The following is a 19,800-nucleotide window of genomic DNA, read 5'->3' on the forward strand; positions in this document are numbered from 1 at the left end:
GACGCGAGACGCGAGACGCGAGACGCGAGACGCGAGACGCGGACGGAGCGCGAGACGCTGAGACGCTCGACGCGAGACGCGAGACGCGCGACGCTAGACGCGAGACGCGAGACGCGAGACGCTATACGCGAGACGCGAGACGCGACTCGGACGCAGACTCGCTAGACGCGAGACGCTAGACGCGAGACGCGAGACGCGAGACGCGAGACGCGAGACGCTAGACGCGAGACGCGAGACGCGAGACGCGAGACGCGAGACGCTAGACGCGAGAACGCGAGACGCGAGACGCGAGGACGCGAGTACGTCTATACTCGAGACGCTAGACGTCGATACGCTTAGACTCGAGACGCGAGACTCTAGCGACTCGAGAGACGCTATACTCTATACTCTACTACCTCGATACTCTATACTCGATACTCTATACCTAGACTCTATACTCTATACTCTATACTCTATACTCTATACGCTATACTCTATACTCTATACTCTACTCTATACTCTATACTCTATACTCTATACTCTATACTCTATACTCTATACTATACTACAACCACATTTGATATTTTCATGTTCGTCTATTTATCTTGTCCAGAAAGTTACTCCTTGAAACGTGGTTTTTGTGGTCTTTTCTTTTTTCACGCTACGTTACATACTTGTTAAAACATTAAATTTTCATTATTATTTGAAGAACCCAGCTCTATACTTTGAACTAGCACGAACTCAAAACACGTTGTCGTTGTTTTCCTTTTTCGTTAATATTGCCGTGCTCGTCTCTTCAGTCTGCTACGTTGTAACGTATAAATTAACCGTGTTGTTACTCGTTTGTTTCTTTCGCTTGTTTAGTCGTTTACTCGCTAATTCGCTTCTGCTCGACTTGTGTAAGAAAATCGATGTCTTTTGATTAATTCAGCGAAATATGGTTAAGGTGCACAGAGGCAATAGGTGCCGTATATCAAATTCATTCGGATTGATAGATTTACCTATGCCCAATGTGCATGAGCAATAAATGTTATTTCGGCACGTACCATAAAAGATGGCAGCTTTCACTCGACAAAATCTGGCTATTATTTATGGTACTTGTCTCGCTCTGTCTGTCTCTCTGTTTGTCCGGCAAATACATAGATCTTGATGTTTCCAAATGGCGCGTGCATATATTTCATGGCTTTTTTGGGCGTAATCCTTTCCTTGCATTCAGGTCACAAATCTGAGCATCGATGTGAATTCTGAATAGAGCTGTCTGCTTGGGGTTCTATTTTGTCGCCAACCTTGTCGTACGGCTTGGCTCGCTGCTTTGCCATGTCACGGGTCCGAGGCGCCGAGTCATGCCAAAACCGAGCCATCAATTTTGTTAAATCACCGAAAATGTACAACGAGCAAAAAGTACATAATGTAAAGAATAAGAGAAAAGAAAGCAAACGGAACAGGACATTATACAAGAAATGCCAAACGCTCATATGGATGGAAGAAGGAGAATGTGGGCGGATGTGGTAAGACACTTCGGCACGGGCTCGTCGACCATCTCCAGCAGGCCAGTGAGCACTTAAAAGGCACGAGATGAGCTCGTCAAGATACGTCCAAGTTTCTCTCACCCCACCTTCCAGCTGGCCCTGCGCACCCAGCGGCCCGCACACCAAACACATGTTAAATTTCCCTTTACGTGCTCTCTGTCTCTGTTTTTGTGCTTCCCTGCCATGTTTTTTTTTCTGTTAAAGCCACGAAACGGCCTTTGGGGCAGATACTTACAATGTGCCACTAAATATTTGCCAACCTCATAAATGTCTTTTTTTCTGGGTCCTAACGAAAAATGGGAAAAAATGGAAGAGAACTAATTGAATTAAATTTGCAATTTTGTCGGTTGAATAGCAAAAGATTTTCATAAGCAGTTAAGGCTGGGCTTACGAATTGAATATATGCAACTATTTACAGGAATTTGTTCAAAAAACTTTGAGCGAAGCTCAAATTTCTGAAAAGAAATTGGTAGGGTAAATAGCCTTGCCATTAGATTAAGAAATTCAAATAGCGATTGCAGCAAATATGAGTTTAAATTACTCTATGCATCCCAAACTTAGCCTAACCTCACTTTTATGGATCTTAGGGCCTGAGATTAACCTAATCTTACTTTAATGCATCCTAAAGTTAACCTAACCTAACTTTTACACATCCTATGCTTAACCTAACCCAACTTAAACTCTTATTATTTTTCTTTCATATTTGATTGCTATAAAATTTTAATAAAATTATTGTATTCGAGACATATCATGTCAATGTTCATGTTAATATGAAAAAGCATATCGCCGGCAAATTGAAAAAACATTTGGGGTTCTAGCTCCCGTGAAGAATTATCTATATATATTAATTTTAATCAATTTTGTGTTCCTCTAAATTTCTCTAATGCGTTCTTTCAAATATTTAATTTATATTTCTTTGCATTTATTTATCTCTCACTCACCCGCCCTTTGTCTTCCTCTCTCTCTCTCTATCTCTTTCGCTATTGAATCTTTTTGTCCTTATTCTGATGGTACTTTATCAATATTTGCATATCCATTTACAGCTCTATTCGGTTATTTTTCTTCCAGTCGTTGTCTTTATTTAGGATTCACTGTTCGATTCCGCTTGGTTTGTCGTAGGTTTTAAAAACAAATCCAATTCAATTCTAGGCCAATTTCAATTATTAATACTTCAGTGTTAACCGGGCAGCATTTCCAATTTGCTGCACTCCAAACTTCTGCCACTTAAAGAAGTTGAAACCAGCCCCTGCCAGCCTGGGTTCCCTCTTCTTTTCAATCGTATTACATTAACATTCAATTCAAGTACCGGGCCTTTGATTGTGCACAATTTGTAAAGGAGGAAAATGCCAAAAAAAAAAAAAATAGCCGCAATAATAATAGCAACTAGGAATGTTGTAGTCGGGTCTAAGCGGCTGCGCAATACTCTGTTCGCAGTTTAAGTTTCTTGAAATTCGAAAATAGAGTATAATTTGGCTTGATTTTTCGGGAAGGTAATTAGCTGTATACTCGCCAAATTTGGTTGGTTTAGCTCTTAGCTCTGTGGAAGATATTTTTAGGTGTAGCAGAAGAGAGTTTATATTCGAGGTTTCAATTCGAACGAACTTGCAACGAGCTTAATATTGTTAACAATAATACCAAAAAAATAAAAATGGGTATTGAAATGTGGCCAGTGGAAACGAATCATAATTTTTCTTACCGCCTGTCGCTTGAATTCCATTTTCCCTCATATTTTTTTCTAGGCACGAGCTGAGCACAGCTCCCTGGCGAGTTGATGCAAATGGAACTAGGCTGTCAGCCCAGTTGACAGTCCGTCTGTTTGTCATTCGCGCAGTTTTCGCCATCTGTCATCAGTTTTTGTCTCTCTCACTCTCTCTCTCACTCTCTGTCACATTCTCCCTCGATATCTCTATGTCACTTTCTCGCTGATTTGGCTGTCGCACTGCCGCTTATCAGCGTGGCAAGAGAAAAGGCAACCGAAATGCAAAATTAATGTAAAATGCTGGCGGGCCGTTGAATTTATTGTAAAACACGCGATACCGCAGTCAAGACACAAACACACAGCTTAAGACACAGTGCGGCAATTGTGGCACTCAGTGCTAGCAGTGGGCGTGGCAGGTGGGTTGACATTGTGGGGACTGGGCGGGTGGCAATGTGGTTGAACAAACATTGTTGTCGCCTGGACTGGCTCACGATTTATGTTTGAAACAAAAGATGCAGAAATGCCCACGATTGTTGTACGTGACTAACGTTGGCTTTTGACATTCCCTCCGACATCCATTCCCCCTTGCTTAGCTGCCATGAATCCTCCTCATGGCCTACCGCAGCTCCCGCGCGTATGCAAAGCGCATTTTTGTAATTTATATCATTTTAATTTGAATTTATTCGCCTGTAGCAGCTCAAAATTTGAAACAAAAACTAAGCGAATGCCTCGGCAAAATAAACTGGTCTACAATTGACCTTCGCTCTTTGCCTGCCTGCCTGCCTGCCAGCCTGTCTGTGTGTTTGTGTGTTTTACACTTATTCATGTCATGTGGCAACTGGCACTGACATATACATGAGTATGTCAAGCACTTCAGGGCATACAAATATACGCTGCTTACATTTAGGCGCCCCTGTGGCAGCCACAAGTATTAGGCCATGCTTAAGCTGCCCAAAGCAATGCTTAAAGGCCTAACACATCCTTAGCAAACAAGACGATTATAATGCCAAGAAGTCGTTATATTCGAGTAGTACCTGACGTCTGTGTAGTGCACGGATTGCATAAAACTTTAGCAGAAACTTGGCCATTTTTGGCACTTTTCTCGCATCTTATTATTTTTACGTTTGTTTCTAGAACAGCCATAAAATTAAATTACATTAAGTGCTGGTTTTGGCGACCTTTCCATGTTATAAATATTTGTTAAGCTGGCTCGAGGTCTGGGGTCTTATTCAAACCAAAAAGAACACAATTGCTTTAATTTGTATTTCACAGATATGTTTCAGCTGCGCGTCGGCAACTTGCCTCAGGGCACTTACACAAAGAGACAAAAAATAATTAACCTTAAAATAAATTAAATCAAGCAATTAATTAAATATTTAAGATACAATACTTACACGTCTTCGCTTCTTGACGTGGAGATTGAAACTTGCTGGCCATTCAATAAATGTCTGTACAAGTGAGCGCGATTTTCAGTGTCTGTTTTGTAGTTTAGTCGTTTGGTGTGCTATCGAAACAATTCTTTGCAGGTAATACGAAGACAATTCACAGGAATGCCAATGGGATCACCGGACAGCCCAGTATTTAAGGACTTGAGGATTCACTCAAAATTAAGTGGGATAAGAAACCTCTGGACGAATAACTGACTTTAACTCTAATCATCACAGAAGTACGATAATAAATACAGCACAACGTATCGAACCACAATATACTACAAAAGAATTGGATACGCAGAACGAAAACGACAGATCCGCACACAAAAGCCTACAGAACCAACAAAAATATTCAAATCTTCAAAATATTTGCCACAATTATCAGAACTACTATTATCGTAGCTTCTGTACGAATACCTTATTTGAACTCTTATCACCCGAGAAGTATACTACAAGAGAGTTGGCCACGAAATTAAAAACTCTGGATCAGAATGTAATTAATACATTACTAATAATACAACAAATCTCAACACAAAAGTCTACAGAACCAATGAAAATATACAAATCTTCAACATATGTACCACGATTTGCGAAATGCCTCACGAGCTATGACTGGTCTAACAAACAGGAAATAAAATTAGCACACAAACCTACGAATACTTTACAAAAATTCTTCAACAATTCTATATAATGGGGACAACAACAATATTTGCAATACCGTGTACATCAGCACAATAAAATCAAATCTTAAATCGAGAATAACCTAACACAAATCAGACTTCAAATAAGGACATCTAAATAATATACAAAAGAACGGCACTATTAAGCAACTGTATGAAGAGCAACCACACACCGAACTTTGAAGCAACAACAATAGTACAGGAAGGACAATACTACAACAACCGGGACCGGAACAACCGACATGGGAAATGCAACAAATAACATAATAAGCACACCAAACAAAAAACGACTTAACTACAAAACAGACACAGAAAATTGCGCTCTTGGAACTGACATTTGTTAAATAGCTAAGTTTCAATCTCCGTGTGAAGAAGCGCAGATATGTAAAATGTTGCATCTTTAATATCTAATTAATTGTTTCATTTAATTTGTTATAATATTAATATTTATTTGTCTCTTGGTTCTAATACCCTGTAGACGGTTGGCGATGCGCAGCCGAAATATTGCGGTGAATACAAATTAATGCAAAATTGTGTTTCTTTTTGGATAAACAAATATTTCTATAATTAAATTATTTGGTCCATTTTAGCATGAAATCGCATAAGCATTCACATAAAGTCGAGGAATAATATCACATATGCCATGTGGTATGGAAAAGTTGGAAGAGAAAACTTCTTTTAATTTTTCCGAATTTTCGGAATATGAATATCATAAAAATTGTATAAAATCTAACCTATTATTAATTCTCAACAAGCTAAAGCTTTGAAAGACGGATATTGATATTGATAATATGCTATCTAATATCTCGTCAGTGTTTATACCTTGTTTTTTTTGTTTAATATATGCACATACAAAATAATAATAAACCACATTGAGCACGAGCCGCTCGGCGTATTATCCATAACGGTATACCAACTTAAATTAAGATGGATTACATTGCCATTAAATAACTGTCACATATTTATAGAGCAAATGTAAAGTAAATGCGGTTTTTGTGTTCAGCTGAGGAAAAAAAAAGGATTTTTTTTTTTAAATAATGTCAGCAGTTGCCAGCAGTCCGAGCAACTGAAAGGAAAGCTTCATATCAGATGCCGTCGTAGCATAACAATGGCTTTGCCAAGCTCCAGAGAGAGAGAGAGAGAAAGAGAGAGAGTATAAAAGTTTCGAGTAATCCATTGACTGATTGTTTGGCATGTTGTAGATGGAAATCTCAGAGGAAATGTTTAAATATTTTATTTGTTATCTTATAAAATTTAAGGTATGAATTTCGCATTTAAGTATTAAACAAATTTCGTTTATATTTTTTACCTAATTTGCGTGCAAAACACATACCCCTTCGACTTACGCAATCTGGCATGCAGCTATTTTTAATGGGCGTGCCAATGTGTTAAGTAAAGGAATTCCCGCCCACCATTTATATGCACGTAAAATCGACAAAAAAAAAAAAAAAAATATCGTAAAACATGGCGCGACTGCTAACAGATGCCGAACAAACTATGCTCCCAGCAAGCGAGAAGAGCAGCTAAGGAATGCCGCCTGATAATAAAAACAATTTATAAGTTTTGCAAGTCAGTCCACCCTCCAAACAGCCCCCACTGTCTCCGGGCGTTGCGTGTGGGAAAACTACTGAAACGGACTAAAGCATGGCCCCCAGGAGAGCGTGCTGCTGCAGCAGCTGGCGCTGTGTAGCTGCTGATTGGCTTGGCAGCCCGTGAAAGTTGCTGTTGTCATGTTGCACGAAGATGCCAGATCGAAAATATTGCTAAAACTTTGAACGCAAGTGCAACTCAATCAGCTGCATTGTTTCGCCCGAGAGGACTTGGCTGGCATTTAATTGCGAGCAGCGGCCCACTTGGTCAACAGCTCGGTAACTTACGGTAACTCAGTGGCAGTAATTCAGCTGCAACTGGAAAAATAAAGCATTTAGCAGACCGAAACTCAAATACTCTTGCAGACACAGACAAGATGTCTTCAGTCAATTCTTCCTATAGACCCATAAAATATAATTAAGCGAGAGCAAAAAGATGGAAAGATTACTTAAATCACACTTAAAAAAAAGACAATTTTGAATCTATAGTTGGATCCTGCGTGTCCTGTTTCCCTTCAGTGACCGTCAAACTCAAACTTAATTAAGGTTTTATCATGCTGATCAATACCCTATATAAAAGCCGCAGAGTTATGTGACTAACTATGGTACCCTTCAGAAGAGTATATCAAGGACTACAATAGAGCACAAGGATAGCGTGCTAGGAAACGGAAGTCAAACGGAAAAGCCGAGAAACAATGGGGGCGCTCCCAAAAGCGCTATAAAAGCGGAAAAGCGCGTAAATTTCGCGCAACTCAAAAAGCGCGAAATGCGAAACGAAAGTGAAAACGGGGCGGGCGGCAGGACCTGAACAGAACCAACGGGGCCAAGGGGGATGGGACACTAACAACAGAGCGAAATTTATTTTAACGAGCCAAACTTTTTGGTGTTGGCCAAGACAGCGCGACCATAAAAGTCCCCAAATGCCACTTTGGCCGGCGTTTTATTAACGAGGCTAATTCCATGTACAGCAGCCGGCAAAGCGATCTCCCACACTTAGTGGTCTGTCCTGGCCGGCCCTTAACACAACTGTCAATCCGCCAAACACAGCGAGAGAGAGAGAGAGAGAGAGAGAGAGAGAGAGGGAGGCGGGGAGTCACACACACACATGGAGGCACACTCTATGGCCGTCAATTCTGCTTAGCTAATCTCTGGCCCCGCACACGTAACCAGCAAGCAGACCCCAAGCCCCTGTTCCACGAGCCGCAGCTTTAACGCCAAATGCATGGCCAGCAGCCGTTGGGCCAACAGGGACATGGCCTGGTGGCTTATATAAAAGCCAGCGCCAAAATAAAATCCGCTTTAGCAGCGTGCAGCTCCTACCTCCGGGCCCGAAAGGCCAGTCAAAACGCCAAGATCCAGCAACTATACAAAAAATACAAAAAATATATAAAAGTCAAAAAAAAAAAAGGAAATAGAGAGCAAAAACAGCTAGCCGAAGATTGAATACCCTTGCAAGCATATGGCTTATAAACAATTTTAAAAAGTTCTATTTCCGAACGATTATTCCACTGGGTACCATATGGAATAAGAGTCGAATATGTGTGTGCTGAGATTGACCAAGATATCAATTTGCTGTCGATTCTTCCTATAGTGATATATTGATCAAGAATATATGTATATACATAATAGCTTCGAGGATTTCGTCTCCCGTTCGTTACACAATTATTGTCAAAATTATAGTACCCTCTGTAAGGGTACATAAAAAAAAGCTGCGGCCAACTTTCTGGTTACACATTTTCCCTTTTTTTTTCAAAAATAATACAAGAAACAGCATTCGGAAAGCAGCTGACGGTGTCTTACGAGGAGAAGGGGATGGCGGGCAGCTGTGAGTGCTTGTTATTCACGAACTGGCCATGACTGTAGTCCACTGCAACATATTTATTGTAATTTTTCAGTGCAGCAGCAGCCCCTCGACGGCCTTTCAAAATTTTGCATATTCAGCTAACCTTACACACAGATACACCCACACACACACACACAAAGAGAACACAAAAAAACACCGAAATGCTCACACATGTTTGCACATGCCTCGGTTATTAATTAAAATGTCAAAGCGAGCTGCGTATAACGCCTCGTATGCGCAACGTGCTCCATTGCATGGGCTATGCAAGAAGCAGAAACTAATCTGCATTTTCCCTGTCATGCATTGTGGGCTGGTGAGACTGTGTGTGTGTATTGTCTGTGTGTGTTTGTGTATTGTCTGTGTGTGGTTGCGTGTGTGTGTGCACGTATCTGGATTTCTGTCTTTTTTAATCCCGACAGCGAACAAATCTGCCCGCGCTAAAACAGTTCGAAAACCCACTTATGTATATACAGCCAATAGAAAATGATATAGCTATGAGATACACACAGACGTTCAAACATACATAAATGCAGTTAATATGTGTGCAAGCAGATAATCTCAGATCAGATGTGAATTAGCCGTATATATATATGTCAATTCTCAATATACATGTTAATTGGTACTTACCCAAAAATCCGCTTGATTATTTTATTGGGATCCATAACAAGGAGTAGGTAATGACAGTCTTATTTATTTCCAACGCTTAAAGAACAAGAGAAATAAACAGCGTTTAGTTTAAAAGCTGTATAACGAGAAAGTAATAACAAGAAGTGAGATAAAAGTGCAGCAGACTGAAGAAAGAAAATAAAAACAAAATATGCAAGCCTTCCTTGAATTCATGAGAATCGAGTAGAAGGGTGTTATTAAAAATGATTTGCATTTGGTATACGAGAATCTACGCTTGCACACATTCATGCAATATTATATACACAATCATAAATACACATGTGCACATTCATCCATACATACATACAAACATATGTACATACGCACGTGCATACATGCATAAGTACATACATATCGACTATCCTTCATATGGCCTTCATAAAAACTAACCTTAAGGGAAGGACGCAAGTCCTTTATATCTTTTATCGGTTATCGCCTTTCTATGCGATTTTCACGCAAATAAGTATTCCTTGCTGATTTTGCTGGAAGGGGAAACGCTATTGACTCAAGGAAAGAGCAAGTGATAAAGAAAAAAGCCAATTGATAACTAAAATCGATCAGAATCACATGGAAGGACGTTTATCATTTGGACATTAAAATAAAAACTCAAAATCAGTTTGAGCCTGTACAAAAGCCAAGAAATCAATTACATATCCAGTATATAAATAATACCAGTCAGCAAATGTGTTTCAAGCTTGCTGCAGACTCAAAGGAATCTTGCACACTTTACTTTGTTAAACACTTAAGAAACTAAAGCACTTAAATACTCAAACATACTGCAAGTCAGGAAGTGTGCGTAACTTGCATAGACAAATTGTGGGAGAGATTAATTCAATTGTTTTGTGTGTCAATCCACACATAATCATCTAGCACTACTGCTCCTCAGATAGTCCACTCAAGGCTCAATTGTTGGTCGACAATGATGACATTTGAAGAGGACAACCGATGGCTGATGAAGCCACAAAACAAGACTCTGTTATCCGAAACCCTTCAGTAAGAGCATCAAGCAATTCTCAGCTGCAATTGAAGCGACCCTTAAGTATGGGTTGCGTCACGAGCTAAATGGATGTCTTGATAACTATAACATCTAACGGTCTTGCCTGATGGCTGCATGTCCCGAATGCCGCACACCATGACAACAATGTGATTAAAATGCAATTTGCTGCCATTTACTTGGGGCAAACTGCAGAATTGTTGAAAAAACAGCAAGAGCAACAGCAGCTCAACTCATATATGTTTGAGTGTGTGGATGTGTGTGTCTGTTTGAGTGTGTGTTTACACGTGTGCACGCGTGATCTCTTGTTTCAGAGATGAGCGTTTGATCGTGTCACGAATAAAAGAATAAAGATAAATAACCAACTAGGAAATACCTTGAGGTCTGTTATTCCAACACCAAATGCAGTTCGCGCAACGCGCGATAATTAAGTCTTATTGAAAAAAAATAAATAAAAACGAATTAAAATAGCATCACAAAAACAATCGCAATTGTAATTGTTGATTGAATTCGAAGCATCGCGACAGTATATCTTATTGTACTATGAAATATTTGAGTATTCTCAAAAAAAAAAAAAGAGATACTTGATATATATATAATATTTTAGAAGCAAGATATCATGTTTGGTGAGTCTAGCTCTTAATATTTACCCAATTTGCTCAAAAAACAGGATGTCGATATCGATTTGTATCGATTACTAAGAAATGGGGAAAGGTATCGAATATCGGAAACAAACTCGATCTGCGCAGGCACTGGATGCCTTTAGCTCTTATAGGTTCTCGGCAATTGATGCTGATCAAGAATATATATACATTATGGTTTTGGAGATCCTTCCTTCTGCCACTTACAAACATTTGCACAAATACATAATACCCTTGTTACCTATTTTGAATGGGTTCAGGGTATAAAAAGAAAAAATCGAAGAATAAATACTTATGAGAAGTGATTTGTATTAAAGCTTTACTTCTGTCCCATGACAAAGAAGCCCACTTTGATACAGTTTTGCAGATATTTTAGGATAACATTGAAACTCGTTGGAGATGGATTACATGAAGTTATATTGAATAACAGAAAAGTTATTCATACTACAAGTCATTATTTGATCAATTCTTCCTATAAAAAGTAGTCTGTTGATAGGATTTAGCTTATACTTATATTAAATTCATGCTGAAAATCGTAAATGCCAAGCTTGATGAAACTATTCTGGATAACAAAATTTTTGTTCTTTATGCACCGGCAAGAAAAGACATTCGGACAGACAGACATGCTGTCGATACTATTCAAGAATATATACACATTTGTATGTACATACTCTAAAGGGTCTCGGGCTCTAGGGAACTACTAGAAAATATTTAATTATGGTTGTTTATTATTAGTTTATTTGACCAATGCCGAACCGGTTTAAGTTTGAAATTACAATAATATTTAAGTTTTATAATTATCATTAATCGAGCACCCAACCAAATACCTTTATGACTATTATTTATCGATACCCTAACCTTAATCTGAACAGGATATTAGTGTGAAAGTACTTCAAAAATGAAAAAAAAAAAAATCCACTAATATCAACATAACAAAGGGTTTTCGGTTATCGCAGTTAGTGCCATCTCTATTGCGTTTACGTGTATGACTCTTATGCTGCTGCACAAATTCGCCATTGCAGCCAAGTGTGTAAGCTCCAGCTGTGAGCGTGTGTGTGTGTGTGTGCGAGTGTGTTGCACATTTAATGCACGACATTCATTTCCGCTTTAAGCTGAAAAATAATAAAATTTTATTATGCACTTAGCAGTTGCACAACGCATTTTTTCGCCTGCACAATATTGGGGAATGCTGCTGCTGATGTAAGAGCGCATAGAATGGAGTTTGAAATTCGGCGTCCTTGGGTGGCAGGAGAACATGTCAGAATGCCACGACGCAGGAAGAAGCGCCTCAATTCTGGTAGCCATATGATGTCAGCGTGGCGTGTCTGCATAATTTATGGCATCAGGCTGTGGCTCATCAAGAGCTCTGCAACACTTTCGCCTGGAATAGCATACAGGCACATGACTCGGCCTCGTGTTACATATACGCACATAAGCCCATGCTGATGCCGTAGGATTAGGATCTGCCCTCAGCCCGTGACATGCAGGCATTCAAATTACTCGTAAATATCTAGTAACGAGCTTTGCAACTGGCTACCAAGTAGGTTCTATGCTATCCGATGGCAAGTACTATTGCCGACTTTGCTGTCTGTCCCGTGATTGATGATGAATGATTGATGCATGATTTATGTGCTAACAGCAAACTGCCATCGCTGTTGCCGTTGCTGTCGCTCTTGTGCTCACGTGCTCACGTTCCGCACGTGGGCAACGAGCAAATTGCCAAATGCAGGCCAAAGAGTAAAATGCGTTAAAGTGCCAACAGATTTTCACAGATTTTCTGAGCTCTCAAATTGTTCAACCTGCAACTTACTGTATGTGCATGTGTGTATGTTTGACTGAGTGTGTGTGTGTGTCTGTGTGTGTTTGTGTGTGTGTGTAAGTATGTGTGTGTGTGTAAGCATGTGTGTGTGTAAGTATGTGTGTGTGTAAGTATGTGTGTGTGTAAGTATGTGTGTGTGTGTAAGTATGTGTGTGTGTGTAAGTATGTGTGGGCGTAAGTATGTGTGTGTGTGTGTGTGTGTGTGTGTGAGTGCGTCTGCATGTTCTGTCATGTGATGCTTCGTTAGGCTGACAGCTTCTCGTTTCACACTGTAATCTTGAGATAGCTAGCAGCTTGCAAGTCACACATAAAAACACACACCCAAAGACACACACACACACACACACCCCCAATCACACACACAAAGAGGCTTACATATGGGATGATTGATATATGTACATGCTAGTTTGGCATTTTGTACACAACAGTTTGTTGCATGTGGCATGCCAGCCAAGTTCGTAAAATTTATTGAATCAGTGTGAAGTTGCCGTCTAATTGAAATTGACAACAATTGCAATTCATTTAACATGCATGTTAGTTGAGTGCAATTTTGTCTTTTCAACCAAACGACAAATTCGCATTGGGGCATCGGGAGGAATTGTGCCCTTGTGTATAAAGTAATTGATAGTTTTCTTCATGCAATTTGCTTTGAAAGTTTTTTGTAAGAGAAAAGCCTTTAACAAATATATTGAGAAGATTTTCGAGACTTTAAAAATGATCTGACTAAGGCTAACAATTACGATTAACCAATTGCAATTGATTTACATTTTTACTGAGAGCAATTCGATATATGTAGATCTTTTTAGCAGTTAAAGATCTAATACCCTTAGGTACATTTCCCTTTTGCAGATATGTGAGTGATAGTGAAGCTCGTAAGAGCTGAGTTTGATGAAAATATCTTTGAAAACTGAATTTTCTGTCAAGTAAGAAACTACTTTTTGACCAATCGTTCCTATAGCAGCTATATGATATTGTGACCCGATGTTGATAAGATTTTGCATACATATAAGAAGCAGATTTGGGCTTAGTTTCGTCAAGATATATTGATATAAGCAAATATATAATGTAGGCTCTTGTATACTCTACATAGATCAGGATAATTATACTTCGTGGATAGATTCCCGCGTTTCCTCTGGCATTGAGATACAGTAGATCTTCCAATTGGGGACTCTTGACTTTCTTTTTTTTAAGGCATATTCTGACTATCCGAACTAGATACAACAAAAATGATATGCAGTTTTTTGTATATACTTTGCATAAATCAAGTTTATGACACTATCCTTGTGTCCTCCGGAATTGAGATACAGTGTATCATCCAGTCGGGCAGTCTTTCACTTTCTAGCTATGAATATCGATCAACTAAAGCTAGTTAATTTGTGCAGTCCATTTTATTACTCATTTCATTCCCACTTGTCATCGGCAGCTAGTTCATTTCCATAGTCTAGTGAATGAACACTCTTTTTATTCCAATTTATATATTTTATTCCCATTTCATCGTACCCACTTGTCATCTGCAGCTAGTTCATTTTTGTGCTTTCGTTTTAACATTTCCAACACTTTATCCATTGGCTCTGCCTCCCTTTATGGGTAGATAATGCTGAATCTAATTACAGCCCCCCGTGCTATTCCATGGCAACTGCTGGAACTTGCGACCTTTGGCTCGCTTCAGCAATCCTTGCAATTTATTCAATTTATTCACTTTGCTTCATGGGCACGTGATTGTGGAATGTATCCCTGAGCTGATTCAAGGTGTTTGTTCTTATTTTTCAGATCTGAAAAGTTAGCGAGCATTGCAAAAACCTTTAAACTATACTTTATTAAACTCGTGTTAGTTCATCTGAAATAGGGTCAAACAGTTTTCCACAATTTGCATGCTGCTTTCAGCATAGCTGAAAGTTTAAGCAGGGTAGTTGGGTAGTCATATATCCCATACAAATAGTATAAATAATCTCGTACATTTTTGAAGAGCACTGTTCACAGCTACCTGCGACAAGCTCCTAAAAAGTTGAACTTATTAGCAACTTGGCAAGCCCATTAATTTCAGTTGAGTTAAGCAAGTTTAGAGAAATTTCATGCATAACAGGTGCAACCAGAAGCAAACATTAACACGCATACGCCACATGCTTGTGTGTGCTGTGGCATTCTGGTTGCAAACGTGTGTGTGTACGTGTGCGTGCACGTGTGTGTGTTCGTGCGTGTGTACGTGTTTGTGTGTTGGTTAGTGAAAGCCTTATTCCACTTGATGCGCTGAGCACCTGAAATGGAAGCACTTAACTGAGGCTTTTTGCTGTAAGCAAGTTTTAGCTGCACATTGAACCAGCAAGACAGTTTAACTTTAAGAACATTTTTATTCGATTTAGTCGAACATAACTATAACTTGAAAACTTCAGAATTTTTTTAATTTAACATGTTATTAATTAAAATGTAGTTTCATAGCAAACGCAACACTGATCCCTCGTTTAATTGAGTGTCAGCGAGTGTCGCGTTTTAATGCGATAATCCGTTATTATACATGATGTGTCTTGATTTGTAAATGGGAATGTAATTTTCAACCACTTTGTGACGATTAAAACCTAATTTGAGAGCCAAATGTGAACGCGGGCGCTATTAAATGTCGGTTTACACTTTACACACACTCATCAACTAATGCTGTGCAATTGAAATAATTGAAGCCAAGTTAATTGAAAGCGTTGCCAACTGAATAGCAATCGTGGCGCAAAATGAGTCGGCACTCGAATTGGTGGCAAGTATTTTTGTGGCAGAGCAAAAAGCGTTGCATGCATATTTAATGTAGCGCATCGATATGAGAAATTGGTTTTAATGTCAATTCCAGTCAGTGAGTCTGTCTCTCTATCAGTCAGTCAGTCAGCCAGTCAGTCAGTCGGTTGGTAAGTCAATTGCAATGCAAGTCAATATTTGAGCTAAGCCGTTGACTGAGCTGGTGTAGGGGAGCCCATCTCATTGCATTTGAAGACGTGCCTTTGGCAAACACTTCAACCGCTCTTATCAAGAAAGCAAACGCAATGAAGTGCGCTTCACAGCACAAATGCAAACAGAGACGTCGCTCGAATCGAATGGTGGGCCACGGAGGGAGCTTATGTCGTAAGAAACTCAGCCACCTGCCAACCATCGTTGCCCGGCAGACCACCCAGCCCAACCGACCCCAACTGGCCCCTAGAGCGGCATTCGGACGGGCGCCAAAGTCAAGTGGCAGTTGACCCAAGTGGCGCCAACCAGGCGTCAGTTAGCCAGCCCAGCCACGAGTTGGTTTAAATCGAATCAAATTCAGAACGTTGCTCAGATTCCAGGCGAGGCATTTCATGCGTTTTATTCACAATATTTTCATTCAATTATTGCCATATATTAGAAATTGCCCAAGCGACACAATTGAAGCGAACTTCCATATCATTTGTGCTGGATTCACGAGAATCACATGCGCAGAGATAATTGAGCATTGACTATTGCCACTCACATGTAACTTGTTTTAATTACATACTCAATTTCAATTGCACATCATAGCTGTAATCCATTTAATTTATTTGAATTCGATTTGCACTTAACACACTATTTCCTTGCGTGTGCCTCAATTATATCATTCGATATCGCAATTAACTATGAGCCTTTCAGAGAAGACACATTTGACAAGTCTTATAGACATATTGTTTAAAGATTTCCATATAGAAAACTGCCTGATTAACTGATTGATAATTAACGAACTGCCCAAACCGAAAGAAATATAAAACTGAATTCTTTAGTTTTTTTACACGCTTAGACAGAAAATTTTCACCCGCAACTGTGGAAAATTAGTGGAATAAAATGAGACTTTGTTTTCACTCAAATCTTAATGAATCCGACTGACTAACTAACTGACTAACTGGCGGATCTATTGATTGACTGACTGACAGGGCAACTGACAGACCGACAGACCGATTGACCGACTGATTGATTCACTGATTCACTTACAGCCCAAACCGTAAGCGATCGGAAACTGAACAAAACTTGCAGCGGACTGGGACAGCGGATGCTAATAATAATAAGCATGATTATATATTTAATAAATTTCTATTTCCCATTTACGTTCCGTTTTCCACCAACTAACTATGCAAAGGACATTTTTATTAATACTTAAACAGCGTCAACTTTTAGTTTCGTCGTCTGTCGTCTGGGGTAATCAACTGACCATGGAGCCCTCCATTATTAGTATACTAAATAAACTGATTTTGTTCGTTTTGTTACCTGAAAGCCTGTGAGCAAGCCCCATTGAGAGACATAAGATGAGCAAGTAGAGAAGAGTGGCTTTTACACAAATGCCAATGACAGACACTTTTTATACAATTTAGCAATTTACCAAGCCATTAACAATTTATCCAAACAGCTGACTTAAAACTTTGCTGCTTTTCAGCAAAGAAAGCTAAAACTTTTCGCCAACGTCAGCAATTTTAAGCCGAATAAAAATAAATCGTTAACATAAATCAAAACACTTTCAGTTTTCTCGGTTGCTTTTATCTTCGTCTTCTCTTCTTTTTTTTTGTTCTTGAGTCAAAGCCATTACAAATGCACTTTGGCGCTTGATTTGGCTTCTGCCTCTACATCTGCTGCATGCCACACGGTGTGGCAGCTTATGCTTCTGTCAATTTTTATACCCTTCACAATGGCTTCTCTGGGAAAATGTGTTTGGCAGTCCAAAAGAGGCGCCTTCCACTCTTGAAAAGGTTATAAAGTCTTTATGAGAACTCAAATGGAGTTAATCAAGTCGGAAACTATAAGACCTGAAGACGTAAACTTTAAGATATTTTATTCTTACATCTAATACGCAGCATAAATTTATACTATATATTTAAAAATCTCATCCACATTTTCGTAATACCGATAAAAATCTTAAAATATGTTTTTAAGCATGACTCACGGATTATATGAGAAATATATTCAACACATTTGATATGCATATCTTCTTAAAGTATATAAAGATAAGGAACAGAGGGGTTTTTGTTACGTATCCAAATACTTATTAGAATTGAAAAACACTCGTTTTTAAAGCTATAGTCATATGTTTGGTATGAGCACATATCTGGCTGCCTTATTAAGGCCTCAAAAGTTTTAGGTTTTCAGATTTTACTGCAAGCACCAAATGCACTTTCTTTGGTCTGTTGCTGGCGGAATGGGTACAGCCGGCACCTGGCTACAGGGTATCTCCTAGTTGAGGCGACTGGATCAATCATTTGTTGGTGTTGTTGTGTATTCGCTTGTTATCTTTCGTTTGGCTCTGCCCCAAATCAATGCCAAATCACGGCACACCGCAATCGCACAGCATCCGCGCCCAAATGTATGCTACAAAATATGCTGTGAGTATAACAAGCGGCAGGGGCAGAGTCAACAGCAGCAGGGGGCAAACAAAGGCTGGGCCAACGTCACGCCTCGCATAAGGAGATGGCATTTGATAAACATTATTGAACATGTCCGACAATTTTTCAACAATCGCTCGAGCGTGCCGGCATTTGATTGATCCAATGGCCATCAGGCGCGGTGAGACAGACGTTGGGTGCGTTCCCATTGGTTGGCATTGCCATGGCTAACAAACGGTTAGCGGTATAAATGACAAAGCATTTTGTATTTGGCAGCTGCTGCTGCTGCTGCTGCTGCTGCTGGAAGAGTGATTGATTTTGTTTGGCAAAGTAGATGCCCGTGACTGGCAACGGCGTGGGCGTGGTGGCGGCTGAGCCAGCTGATTCGAACGCTACGTTCTCACATTTAATTGCACTTTAAAAATCACACAAGCGTGAATTTGCCACATTCATTCGCATCGTTCAGTTCAGGCCACAGACCGACCCACAAAAGCCCAACCAAACAAACTGGTCACTTTCACTGCAATTTCGCCAAGTCCTGCATTTACTCGCATAATCCCTTGTAAATCGAACTTGAATACACTTCCATTTCAGTTGAAAGTAATCATATTCGGCAAGCCTTAAGTTAGCATTTAATCTCACAATTGCCAATCCAGCAATTGAATTTAGTAAACAACTTAGTAGGCCGGCTTTTTGACTAAGTTTGACCACAGTTTCTGCTACTTCCAACCCTGCTACCTCATATTCTATCCAATTCCTATGGAACTTTTCGATTGATGTTAGCATTTAAGCAGTCCTCTCTTGATGAGTCCAACTAACAAAAACAACTTTGACTAACAATCGCCTTTAAAGTAGCCAAAGCTTAACTAACTTTAATATGTTTTGTATAAGCAAAGTTTGTCAGTTTTTGAAGAGCATGTGAGAGGCAAGAACATTCGGGATACATTTTACGGTGGAGTATTCGACCATATTTAATTGCAACCACTTATATTTATACCCTGTAATAATATAAAATGAGCTGGAAAGGGGCATGTTGGAGTTGTGCAAATACATGTAACATGCAGAAGGAAACTTTCCATTTCTTTAAAGTATTTGATAATCTCGAAAACTGAAATGTATAATCCCCTATATCATATGCAAAACTAGCTCATTTATTAATATTTGTTGATACCTATACCTGCATGCATGTACAGAGAAAATAACGATTTCTGCTGCATACACGGTATCCGATAGTCGAGCACTTGCGTCTCGAGCACTGCTAATTATTTGTATTATGCATGGCTGCATTTTTCAATTACTCGTCCGCTTAATACAACCAATTGACGCTAACCACAGCTCCACCTCCTCCTCCCACTGCTAAATGGGCAGCACGTGCCACAACAAAAATACAAACATACATACATATACATATATATATATATATATGTATATATATATGTATGCATATATGTAAGCATACATATATAGAAGTATTTGCATGTGCGGACAAATATTTGTATACAAATTCGCCACACGTTTGCGGAACAAACCGACAAAGCAATTTATTATGGACATTTCCATAAAAATTTGACAGATTCCCCACAGCACAG

The 19,800-nt window shown here is 39.4% G+C and overlaps 1 protein-coding gene and 1 long non-coding RNA gene across 8 annotated transcripts in view; one reads left to right on the plus strand and one right to left on the minus strand.

Moving 5' to 3' along the window:
• Nucleotides 1–19,800, minus strand: part of LOC116652005 (uncharacterized) — a 112,292-nt gene that overhangs the window by 90,943 nt on the left and 1,549 nt on the right. For 6 of the 7 annotated variants that reach the window (XR_004305013.2, XR_011416886.1, XR_004305012.2 and 3 more), the window contains exon 2: nucleotides 9,377–9,451. This is a non-coding gene — a long non-coding RNA (uncharacterized lncRNA). Of the gene's footprint in view, nucleotides 1–9,376; nucleotides 9,492–19,800 lie in introns of all 7 variants that reach the window. The other variant, XR_011416885.1, reaches the window with a different exon arrangement.
• Nucleotides 1–19,800, plus strand: part of LOC6632064 (non-canonical poly(A) RNA polymerase protein Trf4-1) — a 168,429-nt gene that overhangs the window by 87,236 nt on the left and 61,393 nt on the right. The window lies entirely within an intron of this gene.

The sequence above is a fragment of the Drosophila virilis genome, chromosome X, assembly GCF_030788295.1.
Source record: "Drosophila virilis strain 15010-1051.87 chromosome X, Dvir_AGI_RSII-ME, whole genome shotgun sequence".
Taxonomy (NCBI): Eukaryota; Metazoa; Arthropoda; class Insecta; order Diptera; family Drosophilidae; genus Drosophila; species Drosophila virilis.